The sequence below is a fragment of the Lampris incognitus genome, chromosome 7 (assembly GCF_029633865.1).
Source record: "Lampris incognitus isolate fLamInc1 chromosome 7, fLamInc1.hap2, whole genome shotgun sequence".
NCBI classification, from domain to species: Eukaryota; Metazoa; Chordata; class Actinopteri; order Lampriformes; family Lampridae; genus Lampris; species Lampris incognitus.
The window spans coordinates 29,517,641-29,531,326 of record NC_079217.1 but is presented as its reverse complement, the minus strand read 5'-3'; the positions used below and the strand labels follow the sequence as shown (position 1 = coordinate 29,531,326).

Here is a 13,686-nt window from a genome sequence, read left to right as displayed (position 1 = left end):
CAGCGCTGGTCCTCCTGGCCTGTAGGGGGCTATTAACAGTGGCAGAACATGTTTGCACCCAGGCACTGGTCCTCTGGGCTTCCAGGGGACAATGGAGTCATCAGGTTGAAAACATGAACACAACATCACTAAAACAATAGTTTGAACATGAACATTAACAGTCCCAGAATCCCTTGCGCTCCCCCAGCACATAACTGCCAATAGTACAGCGACCGCCCTCCCCAGTCACTACAGTACATACATTATAGTGCAGTAACAGACAAAGTGCATAGCACAGACAAGTGAAGACAATGTGCATTAAAATACATGCAACACCGCCCCTCATTTCTCCCCCTCCTTATGTCCTGGGTTTAAAAGATTCACTGATTAAGGGACTTTTTATACCTGATCAGGTATCGTTTCCTGTTATGGTACAGCAGCGAAAAGCACACAGCTGGAACTTGCCACTGCAGTAGCACAATGTGAAATGAAGAGAGAACAACCAAACAGAGCTGATATGAAAACAGAGGTGAATAAACTGGCAGCTATGCTTGCGTCACTGCAGCCGTGAGCTGATGTGGGTTCCATTTCTGCTCGGGTACAATATCGACTCGGGGTCCTTCGACTACATATGTCGTCATGGATTATGTTGTTAGGTAGAGTTGTTTAACACTAGCTTTATAGTTATTTAGCTGTGTGTTTTTTACAATCCACGTTGACGTAGAGTTGGTTAGTAGAGGTGCGAGGGCCAAAGGCCCGAGCTGCATCTAAGGACCGAGGCCGCTGGCTCAGGACGAGCGAACGCGCACGAGGGCAGAAGGCCTTAGCTGCGTCTAATGTCACGCTACTGTTTCCCGCTGTTCCTAAACGGAACTAGCCCCTACCCAAGCCCCTACCCAATCATAATGTGTGAAGCAGCAATGTCATCTGTAGTCGCAGGACCCCTAGCAGGGTGAGTAGATCAAGTACCGACACCGGTTCGGGACCCCCTGCGACGACGTCTCCTCTCAGTGGTCTGAAGAATGCAATTCCACCTCCCGTGAGCGGCCAGTCCTGTTCGTTTTAGATGGTTTTCAAGTTTCTTGTTTTTAGTGGTGAGAGAGGTGTGTAGGAAAACGCTATTCCTCCGGCTGGGTGTGTGCCATACAGCCCCCTAACTTCTTGTTCCCGCTGGCGGTGACCAATTATCAATCAGCCATTCCCACCAAACGCATGGGAAGGATGTGACGTCACACTCGGGAAACCTACTGCACTGGGATTTGTAGCTTTTTCCCCTTTTTTTTAAATCTCCCAGGCATCACACAGCGTACATCACATAATAATAAGCATAGATGTGGCATCTCATGTTTACAATTAGCTCTGCACAAAAAATAGAACGTAAGGGGAAAGAAAGACCCCAAAACATATCCGTTATACTGTATTTAAATGGAACCCTGTAGTGTCTACCTGATGGGAGCAGTTCATATTCTGAGTACAGGATATGAGGGGGGTCAGCGATAATTCTCCTAGCCTGTTTAACTATTCAAAGAGCATTTGGAGGGAAGGGTGCTCCCTCGACCCCATCACTTTCATTGCTGTGTGGACCAATCTGTTTATTTGTAATTTTAACTTAACTGATATGTCACTAAACCAAGCTGAAATTCCATAATGTAATATACTCTATCACTGCATCAGATAACGTCATTACCCTCTCTCCAACCCCAAACACCCTGAGTCAGCACAAAAAGTAGTGTCACTGTTGGATCCTCGTACATACAGAATTCACATGGACATGCCAAGACAGATTATAGTCAATATGTACATCCAAGTATTTGTAAGAACCTGGATATTACAAGCATTATGGATCAGTAGTGGATAATGATCCCCCCGGGTATCCTGGATGAAAAATCATTCTTTCTGTTTTCTTAGTGATTACAATGAGATGATGGTCATCCCACCATTGTACAAACTTTTCAACCTCTAAACTAAAGCCAGAAATGTCAGTATCTGTATCCATAAGTCCCAAGATGGCAGTGTCATCAGAAAACTTGACAACAAAAATGCTGGGATGACTGCTTGTACAATCATTTGTATATAATGTAAACAGAATGGGAGAACACACACATCCTTAAGGAATGACTGTGCAAATGATTTTGGACTCAGATAATATCTGCTTCACTCGGACCTGCTGGGTCCTGTTGGCCGAAAAGGAGTGATACCACCTGATGATATTTGGGTTGACAGACATCTGTCTGAGCTTACTGAGAAGGATGTGTGGCTGCAGGGTATTAAAAGCAGAGAGAGAGTCTACAAACAGCAGTCTGACATAGGCCTGGGGGTTTTCAAGGTGTTGCAAAATAAAGTGTATTATGGTTCGTATTGCATCATTAGTGCCATGATTGTCTTCATAGGCAAACTGATAAGAATCCAGCTTTCCATTTATGCTTGACTTCAGCTTCCACACCATCATCTTTTCCTGGCACTTCTTTACAATAGAGGTCAGGGCTACTGGTCGGTCTATTGTCATAATTTTCACGTCGAACAGGCTTTTTTGGAAGAGGAGTAATGATTGCCTTTTCCCAGAGAGATGGAAGTATAGGTGAATCAACAGACCTTTGAAATACAGAGACTCAGGCTGATGTAAGTTCCTCTGCACTTGTCTTCAAAAGGAAAGCTGGGACACCATCAGGGTCTGTTGCCTTATCGGTGTTTTTTCTTTTAAATAGTCTTGTGATTTCTTTGGGACTAATATCTATCCTTGGAACACAATCATTCGTTGTTATGGTCTTGATGAACAGTCATGTTCTAAAGAGAAACCATGTGAATCCAACCTAATGTAGAAGTTGTTCAAGTCGTTTGCCATCGTACTGTTATCTCTTTGTGTGCGGTGTTTTCCTGGTGGCACTCATGTTAGTAATAGATTTGATAGTGGCCCACAGTTTCTTTGTATTATTTGCAGAGAAGTCCTTTTCAATAGATTCCCTGCATTGTCTTTTTGTTGTGTTGAATTTCTGGTTCAGCTCCCTCTGTGCTGATCTTAGTTGCACTTGGTCCTTATTCCTGAAAGCAATCCCCTTGCATCTGATACAATCTTTGGCATCCTTAGTAATGTAGGACTTGTTGTTAGGATGATGTTTTCTTGTCTTTTGAGGTATCACAGCATCCACACATAAGTTCATATAAGCTGTGATAACTTCTGTGGATTTGTTCAAATCAGATTCATGGAAGATGTCCCAGTCTGTGCTCAGGTAACACCCCTTAAGAGTTTTCATACCAGTGGACCAGACTTCCAACAGTTTTAACAAGAGGTTTGCTCCTCTTACGGTAAATAGAAATGAGCTGAACAGTGTTGTGATGAGAATTGGACAGCGGTGGTTTGGCTCTAGCTGTATATGGATTCTGGATATATATTTTCATAGCATTTTTTTTCAAGAATTCTACGGTTTCTAGTGTCACATTTAATATACTGTTCAAACCCAGGTAAAGACATTTCAAGTTTGCAATTGTTTAAATCACCCAAAATGAGCATGGGAGCATCTGGTGTACATTGCAACGGTCCATGTGCACAGTCTGCCACCTGGGCTGCAGCTCTCCCTGCATTTCCACTTGGGGGGACATAAACAACACAAATCACAATGTTCCCAAACTCCCTCGGAAGGAAGAATGGCCTGAAACTCAAGCATAATAGGTCAACGTCCAGGTTACAGATAGCCTCTGATGTGGTGTATTGCCTACACCACTTGTCGTTAATATAAACATAGTCCGCCTCCCCTTGTCTTACCCGACTCAGAACTCCTATCAGAACGTGCCAGGGAAAAGCCATCCAACTCAATGTGTGAGCTAGAAATGTCCAGATGCAGCCAAGTTTCTGTAAAAACCATGATACATGCCTCAAGGTACTCGTAGCAGGTTTTGGTGTCAAGTCTTTCATCCATCTTATTCCTCAGGGAGCGCTCATTACACAGGACCATCGATGGCAAGGGTAGCTGATATTAAATAGATATTTGCTATTCTAAAATTGTCACGTATTGCAATTCCCCCCAGTTTATTGAAATGATAAGAAAAAAATAGGTCATTGTTAATAATAACTTGGTTATATGTCACATGTAAATTCACAGTACGTTCGCTTATATGCAGAGTTAGATGTGACATAGGGTATTAACATAGCAGAGCATTTTAATGTTGTTCTTGACTTTTTATTCAACTTAACATGCTGCTGAATCTGATTGTGTGTGTTTCTTTGCATGTATGCAGTCATTTATATGCATGCATGTGTGGATGTGAGTGTTGTTTGCCTGGGCTCAATGGTAGCTTGCAGGCGCAGTGGGATCGGCTTTTCTTCAGCATAAGACCAGGACTATTTTAGGGGGTTAACTTCCACCAGGCTTCACTAGTTCTTCCTTGTCCCGGCATTTTAATATTGCAAAGATGCACACCTCTCACGAGGATAAAGAGACATCAGAGAACATGGTACAGAAAGTATTGCTATTATCCATTAGAGGAGATTAGAACTTCCTCCCAATTTCCCTAAATGGTTTTTAATATGTTTTCTTGAAATGAGGATTTCCTGGAATAATTTGATATTGCTTTCATTTTTTATTACAATCGATTAATCTCTCCTCTGGCTTATTAGAAAAGGGAAGAAAGTGTGAAGGGCAAGGGCAAAGAATTTACCCTGGCCGTCAGGGTAATTGCTTTGTGCAGCAAACCAAAGGTAGCTCTGTCAGCCAGAGGCCTTGCCTGGCTGGAGTAGCAGAGACTTCCGTTTAGCAAACAGAATCTCAGGATTGTAGTTTGGTACAATGGAATCCCTCGCCCACCTCCCCCCTCTGGTAGGTGAGCCACTGTCTCAACCAAAGAGAGTTGGGCATTACTGAATTTGCTTTTTGTAACCACACCAGGATGGGGTAGCTTGCTGTTGGGTAGCAGCTCCTCAGCCTTTGTTAACCTGGCTGATCCTCAGAGCTTGACCCCACGGCTTGGGCCTGAACCAAGTTGAAAAGTCCTCAAACAGCCCTTTTTTTGCATATCAACTGAAAGTGGACATGTCTAGCAAGTACTATAACAGATGTATCATCTGAAATTTTCGGAAGGTTGAGCGAGGGCACTCAACCACTATTGTGTGGCGTCTACATATTCTTAATGGACCACTGCAGACGGTCATTGTTTTTTAGTGGGCAGCTAGACTTGTGTGGAAGGCCCAGGGCTGAAAATTGGGCTGACTTCTACTGTAATAAGCCTGATAACATACCTAGTCTGTTGTCTGGTGAATTGCAAAATGTGGCATAACACAATTTTACCAAAAAGAGGAAACTGTGATGTGTAAGCACTCGATAATATCCTTGATCAGCTAGTTAGCATGGATCCCTGCACAGAAGCTGTTGTCCAGCTGTGAGCGCAGACACTTAGCCTTTCGGCGTGATGTAAGGGTACTGAAAAGAACTTCATTATTAATGTAAATAAATATCAAGCTACCAGTGCTATAAACGGACATCCATACCTATGGGTGCTGCTCATATTTATGGCCTTCCTGAGACGATGTGATGCTGGGACCCCCCCCCCCCATGATGCATCTCGTTTAGTACACTATCATGGATGCATGTCTTAAGGCCCTTCATTGCTTTGGGCTCTGTGAAAATATTCCCCTCTTTCCTTCCTTCACATCTCTGCTTTCCATATTTGACACTTGGTGGGCAAAAACACGGGTCCAACCCTGGGATTACAGGGCTAAAAGAAAAGAGCCACCACCTGCTTCACTGGGTACTGGTTTGACCTGCATTCACAAATACCTGCAAGAAGATAGAAGGGACAAGCTGACCAAGACTTGTATTTCAGGGGTAAATGATGGCAAGGTCCTACATTTTCCGAGGTCAAAAGTGACTTTGTTGGCTTAAATTCTCCATCAGCCTGTGTGCAAAATGAATCATCTAGCGCAGTGTTTCTCAACCCAGTCCTCAAGGAACCCCTATCCTGCATATTTTCTTTGCAACCCTGAATAGGTACCTGTTTGTAGTTATTCAACCAATCAGCAATAAATTTTGTCAGATGTTGCACACCTTGCATAATTAAGTGCTGCGAGATGATTGGTCGAGTAAGTACAAGCAGGGCTACCTATGCAGGGTTACAATGAAAATTTGCAGGATAGGGGTTCCTTGAGGACTGGGTTGAGAAACACTGATCTAGCGTGAAACCCTGCCTCTGGTGGTCAGGATTAATGAAGCTAAATGAATGGTATGGTCTGCAGTAATACTGTACCAGCCCCATCTCAAAATAGACAGTGTTATGTTTCACCTCACTTTCATGTTCAAGGCATATATTGCATCAATTATGTATGAGTTATTTATAATTTAGTGAGAGCCATGTCATGTCAGCTTTCATTTCGCCTGATTTAAAATTCACATAAAAAGGATAAGGATGCATGTAAAATAATTTGCAGACACTGGAATAAACACATCTGCTTTTGCAATACATACGTATAATCTCAGCTGGAGAAAATAACATAATGCAGATACAGTGAACACCTCTGAACTGATGCATGACAGACAGAATCTGTTAGCCAGTAGAGCTTGAATCCACACCAAGCCACCAAGACACTTCCAAAACTAAAATGATCTTCTGACTGTGGATGCTGTTATGTCTGCACACATCGACAGTGCTGCATTTGATTTGGTGCTGTTCTATTGTGCTGGGATCGATTGGTGATGCCTGCGGGCTCTGGGTTGTTTGATCGGGTCTGCCTGTGATGCTGTGTCAGTCTAAATAAAGAATGCAACGTAGCGGTTGTGTCGAGCGACAGCGCTGTGTCCTGACGTGATTTCTAAATACAATATTGGCGACGAGGATGGCTGATATCTCTCTCCCACCACCTGCTCCCTTCCTGGCATTACCTGGCGAGCATCCGGTACCATGGACTCGCTGGCTACATAGTTTTGAAAATTACATCATCGCCTCAGGGCTCGACGACGTGAGCCAGGCTAGGAAGACGGCTCTGTTGCTACACTGCTTGGGAGCAGAGGGTCATCGTGTGCTCGGGACTCTGGGGAACGTCACAAACTTTGACGAAGCTGTGGGACTTATGAGCACCCTTTTCGCTGCTCCACAGAGTGCCCTCCTTCGGCGATTTATATTCCGTCAGCGACACCAACTGCCTGGTGAGTGTGTGCAGCAGTATGTAGCTAATTTGCGAGGGCTAGCTAGGTCATGCAAGTTTGGCGCACTTCAGGACGAGATGGTTCGCGACCAGCTAATCGAACACACCAACAACGCAAAGGTGCGTGAGACTCTCCTGCTGGAAAAAGACGATCTGCTGCTGTCCAGAGCAATTGCCATCGCACTACAGGTTGAGGGAGCAGCTGAGTGTGCTGCTATGCTAAATACACAGCAAGTGGCCACCTCCAGTCAAGCTGCCGACGACTCCTCCCTCTACTCACGGCTGCCCCTCGGGACGCAACCCAGCCAGAGCGAGGCGGGCGCCGACTCCACTGGGAATGTCTTGCAACTGCAACGACGGCGTTCTCGGCCCCGCCCTCAACAGTCCTGTGGTAACTGTGGATCTCGGTCTCATGTTTCAAGGGCTCAGAACTGCCCTACCCGTGGCCAGACATGCCGTAGCTGCGGTAAGCAAAATCACTTTGCCAACGTCTGTCGATCTTCCCTGGCTGGGTCAGAGGGCCACACCCCCCAGTCTTCAACCGCCGTCATTCACAAGGTGAGCTCTGGGCCAGTGTCATTCAAATCATGCACAGTCAACATTAATGATGTGTGCATCCCCCTGCTGTTGGACACCGGTGCAGGTGTGTCTCTCCTGAATGTTGATACCTACAGTCAATTTTTCGGTTCACTGCCACTGTCCGCACCCTCAGCTGTCCTCTGTGGGTATGGTGACTCCAAAATCGATCTGGTTGGCTCTCTCCAAGTGACTGTCCGCTATGGAACCAAGCTGGTGCCCAATGCAGTTTTTCATGTGGCACGCCGTGGGGCCAACCTGATGGGCCTGGGCCTGTACTCCGCTCTGGGGTTCTCCCTCTTAGACACAAGGGGGGCAGCAATCCTGACTGTTGCCACACCTTGGCAGCAGAAGTGGCCATCGCTGTTTATGGGGCTGGGCTGTCTCTCCGCCTTCGCCCATCAACCTCTCCTCAACCCTGCTGTGAAATCTGTCATCCAACCACTGCGCTGCATCCCGTTGGCTCTCCATGATGGGGTCTCCGCCGAGCTGCAACAACTGCTGGAAGCTGGCATCATTGAACCGGTGGACGCGTCACCTTGGGTCTCAAACCTCGTGGTGGCTAAGAAGAAGTCGGGGGGCCTGCGTGTCTGCGTCGATCTACGTGCAGTAAATAAGGCAGTGGTCCCTGATAAGTATCCACTGCCCACCTCAGAAGAACTCACTGCTCAGTTCTATGGCTCTGAGGTGTTCTCCAAGCTCGACCTCAGACAGGGGTACTTACAGGTGCCCCTCCACCCCAGCAGCCGAAACCTCACAGCCTTTGTGACACATGCAGGAGTGTTTCGCTACACCAGGATGCCTTTCGGTCTCAGCTCCGCCCCTAGCTGCTTCCAGAAAATCATGGTCTCCGTGCTGGCTGGCATACTGGGCGTGGCCATTTATCTGGACGATATAGTGGTACACGGGCCCACCAGTGAAATCCACGACAAGCGCCTCAACATTGTCTTCGCAGCCCTGTCCAAGCACAAGCTAACTCTCAATGCTGAGAAATGTGTCCTCTTTGTGCCAGCCATCGAGTTCGTGGGGTTCCGGCTGTCAGCGAGCGGTGTAACTCCACTACAATCCAACGTGGACGCCATTCAGGCCATCCCTGAGCCCAGCTCGGCCGCCCAGGTCACCTCCTTCCTGGGTATGACAAGTTACTACCTGAGGTTTCTTCCCCAGTACTCTGCAACCACAGCCCCCCTGCGCCAGCTGCTGCCATGGGTGTGGTCAAAGGCATGCACTGATGCTGTGCGTGATCTCAAGACTCAACTGACTTCACCACCAGTGCTGGCTCACTTCGACATCTCCAGCTCCACCTTTGTGACCTGTGACACATCAGCCACAGCGATAGGGGCTGTGCTGTCTCAAACCCAGAACGGTGTGGAGAAGCCCATCGCCTTCGCCTCCCGTGCCCTCAACCTGACCAAGCAGCGGTACTCCGTGGGTGAGCGTGAGGCGTTAGCCTGTATCTGGGCTTGTGAAAGGTGGCACCTCTACCTCTATGGCCACTCCTTCACCCTCAGGACAGATCACCAGGCCCTGACAGCGCTGCTGTCCACATCTGGGACAGGCCACAAACCCCTGAGGTTGCACCGCTGGTCTGACCGCCTCCGCCAGTACAACTTCAACCTGCAGTTCACCCCAGGCAGAGACAATTTTGTCGCCGACCTGCTCTCTCGCTCTGTCTCCACCCCAGCTCCACAGACGGACACTGACTGTGTGGAAAAGGACATTGTCCAAATGCTACACACACCCCTTCAGGCCACTGTCTCTCTGCAGAAGCTGAGGGCAGCCTCCGAACAGGACCCTGTCCTCTCCCAGCTCCGCACCTACATCCAGAACGGCTGGCCTCACAAGGTCCCAGAGGAGCTGGCTGCGTTCGCCCGAGTCAGACAGGAGCTCTCCTGCTGGAACGACACCTGCGTGGCACGTGGGTTTTGCACAGTGGTCCCAGCTGTTCTCCGTGCACGTGTTTTGAATATGGCGCATGAAGGCCATCTGGGCATTGTGAAACTGAAACAGCGCTGCCGAGACCTGGTGTGGTGGCCGGGGATAGACAGAGATATTGAGGCTCTGGTGAAGGACTGTTCTGCCTGCCTTGTGAGTGGCAAGACTGGCCACCAGGCTCCCCCACCCCTGCAACCTCTCGCCTGGCCCTCTCAGCCCTGGGAACACCTGCAGTTTGACATTTGTGGTGAGATCCATGAAGTTCCCCACCACCAACGCTTCATGGTGGTCGCCTACGATCTACACTCAAAATGGCCTGAACTCACCACTTCCGGCACTGTGACCTCACAGATCATCATCGACTTCCTGGACTCTCTTTTCTCTCGCTGGGGCCTCCCAAAGACCATCACCACTGACAATGGCCCTCAACTGGTCTCTGCTGAGTTTGCTGCTTATCTCGAAAGCAAGGGCATCCGTCATATACGCACTGCGTACTACCAACCCCAGGCCAATGGCGGCGTTGAACGTTTTCACCAGTCACTGAAGAATGGCCTCAGAGCACACATGGCCCAAGGGTGCTCTTTCACGCAGGCCATCCGTCACACTCTGCTGCACTATCGGGCCACACAGCACTCGACCACAGGCGTCTCCCCAGCCTCTCTCATGCTAGGCCGGGAGCTGTGCATGCCCCTTGACAGGCTCCACCCCTCCACACCCCAGGCACCTCCCTCTGGGGTCAGAGCCTCAGTCACTCGTCAGCAGTCGTGGATGAAACGACGGTTTGACCAGTCAAAACGAACCAGGGTGCCAGAGATCAATGTGTCATACTGGGTCAGGGTCCACAGGCCCCACAAGGACAATAAAATGGCTTCATACTGGTCCTCTCCTCTCCAAGTCACCCGTCAGCTGGGCCCAGCCACTTACCTCCTCAGCGATGGCACTCGGTGGCACTCCAGTCGTCTACGGAAGGTGTCAGCTCCGCCACACACAGCTGGTGACACAACCTTAGCCATTCCCTCAGCATGGCGAGACGCCCCGGGGCTTCATGCAGCTCCTACACGGGCCCCAGACATTCCTGGGCCTCAGCTTCCCCTGCCTTCTCCCTCCCCACCTCGGCCTGCCCAGCCTCAGGCCGCCCCGCGACCTGTTCGCACACGCTTACGCCCTGGCCACCTTGAGGACTTTGTGTCAACCTTTCATGTTTGAAATCCTGCCGGGGGGGGGGGATGTTATGTCTGCACACATCGACAGTGCTGCATTTGATTTGGTGCTGTTCTATTGTGCTGGGATTGATTGGTGATGCCTGCGGGCTCTGGGTTGTTTGATCGGGTCTGCCTGTGATGCTGTGTCAGTCTAAATAAAGAATGCCACGGAGAGGTTGTGTCGAGCGACAGCGCTGTGTCCTGACGTGATTTCTAAATACAATAGATACCACTTATATCATAAACTTTAATGCATTTGTTTTCAAACGTGTCCTGGATAAGAAAAATGGGTAACACTTTAGTATTGGGAACATATACACCATTAATTAGGTGCGTATTGGCATGCAAATTAGCAACATATTGGCTCTTCATTGTCTTTATTAAGCACTTATTAATGCCGTATTCTGCATGGCCTTATTATACAACCAGTAAGCCATTAACTATGAATTTTCCCTCTATAACCTCAGAATTATTGCTTATTAGTAGTACCATCTCAACATGCTTTGCTTAGTATGGACTTTATAAGGTGGTAGTACCACAAGAAGAGTTATTCTCCCTTACTAACACATAATGAATATGGTCTGTTCTTACATAACAAAACACAAAAGTACAAGTGTTAATAGTGTTAAATTACTCTAAATTAAGTTTTTGTTACTTAGCATATGTTCCCCATACTAAAGTGACATCTTGATCATTACTAATTCACTAGTAATTAAGTTTTTTTTACTTAGCATATGTTCCCCATACTAAAGTGTTACCGAAAAATGTTTAGGTAATTGTTAGTCAACATTTTAAATAACCTTTAAAAATAGGTCGATTCTCACATGCATTCTAGTCAAAAGAGTGGACCTTGACAAGAAGACAGTAATACTTTGCATCAATCAAGTTATTCTGGCCTGCTGGGTAGACACGTGGGCTGGACGAGTTAGTGGGAGGATCTGCAAACAATTCAAAAGGATTTAATCACTGGTGTCATGACAGACGATAATCTTAAACATCTATGCAACTGAGGGGAGTTTGAAAAGGAAATTTCAAATTGAATAAGATTATTCAAATTAATGTATTTTGCAGCAGCATTTGAAAATGAAATTGAAGCTCCCACATTATATAGCCCTTTAAAAGCAGAATTTTATGCACTAACCAGCCATGAGAAGTTACGAGGTCCGTACTACACATATTTCTACTTTTTGATATCCATTCATAGAGGGCACCCAATGATACAAAAGGCACTGCAGGCTGTACTTTGAAGTCTGACAGGGAGGGATTGTCATGAAAGTCACAATGACTGTTATGAAAAGATGCGCATTACAGTCTCAAAATCCTGTTAATTTACTCTTGCCATCTTATTTTCAGACCAACAGTCTGATACTTGGTTTTGTTTGGGATAATTTTTCAGGGCGACTCTCAAATGGAGACACACAATTATTCACTAAATGCTCCAGTATGCAATTTGACTCTGTAACAATGCCTGATCCTTCTAAAAATGTGAATATTTCTGTAAAGTCGATCACAGGCTTCTTATTAAGCTTACTCTGGTTAATAAAAGCAGATTAGAGCACCCTGTAGAGCAGGAGTGGGAATTAATAATCTTTCCCAGCAGGACAGTTACAGCTCATGTCTCCAGAAATTTTCATCATGCTTTCTTTTGTTCTTATTTTTTATGTTTTATTGTTTATTTATTTTGACCCTTCCTTTTTATTTATTTTATTTATAATAGTAGAATCCTACAAGTATTTGGGAACTATACTAAACAATAAACTGATATTTGAGAGTAACACTGACATGGTGTACCAGAAAAGCCAGCAGTATCTCTTTTGTCTCAGGAAACTCTAAATGCCAGGTTGACTGGACCCTGATGACAATGTTTTATCGATCTTTTACTGAGTCTGTGCTCACTTTCTCATTTATCTGCTGGTATCAATCTCTCAAAGTAAAACACAAAAAATTTACTCAATAAGGTGGTTAAGGTCTGCAGCAAAATAACTGGCACTGCACAGAAGTCTCTGCAGGATCTTTGCAACAAACAGTCATATAAGAAAGCAGAATTCATCATGTCTGATGGTTCCCATCCTTTCCATCAACAGTTTTAGTTTCTGCAGTCTGGTACCCTCCTCAGACCTCCACTAGCTACAACCAACAGATATAAACACTCCTTATACCCTCTGCCATCTCCCTCCTCAACTTTAGGAGGAAAAGTTAGTTATTTGCATAATGTTTTAATGAGTATTTTACTGTGTATTTATTTATTTTTTGGTCTTAGTGTTGTATTTATGTGCCCTGTGTTTTATGTGTGCTAAATGTATGTGTCCCACTCCTGCATAACCAACTACCCCACTGGGGACAAATAAAGTTATGCGTTTGATTTTATTTGATCTGATTTTATTTTATTTGCATAACTTCAAAGTCTTGATCAGAATGCTATTTTCATTGGGTCACACAGCTCCCTCTAGTGTTAGCTTTGAAAACTAACAGATATGAGGCGGCAGGTGCAGTTATACTGTTTACTGTTATCTCTCATCTGAAACGCTACCATGTCCTTTCCACTTGGTTTCCTAACGCTTAAGTGTAAGCAGTGTGACAATTCATCAGGATTTCCCCCTGATAAGTCACAAGTGAGGCACATCACTGAAACAGTGGCATATTTATGATATCGTGATGTCTGATTTGCAAATACCCCATCAATGTATTTATGAGTGAAATGCTAAAAATCATGAAGGAACTATATTTGAGAAAGCTAAGTTGACAGTCACAGACAAAACGAAGTAGTCTTTAAATCCTTGGTGGCCATATGAGATACTTTATTTTTCTTGTCTCGGCCAGGTGTGGAAGAAAATCACAAAAAGGTGTTGTACCTTGGCAGTTAAA

The 13,686-nt window shown here is 46.1% G+C and overlaps 1 protein-coding gene across 3 annotated transcripts in view; it reads left to right on the top strand.

Moving 5' to 3' along the window:
• Positions 1-13,686, top strand: part of gramd1bb (GRAM domain containing 1Bb) — a 140,896-nt gene that overhangs the window by 7,662 nt on the left and 119,548 nt on the right. The window lies entirely within an intron of this gene.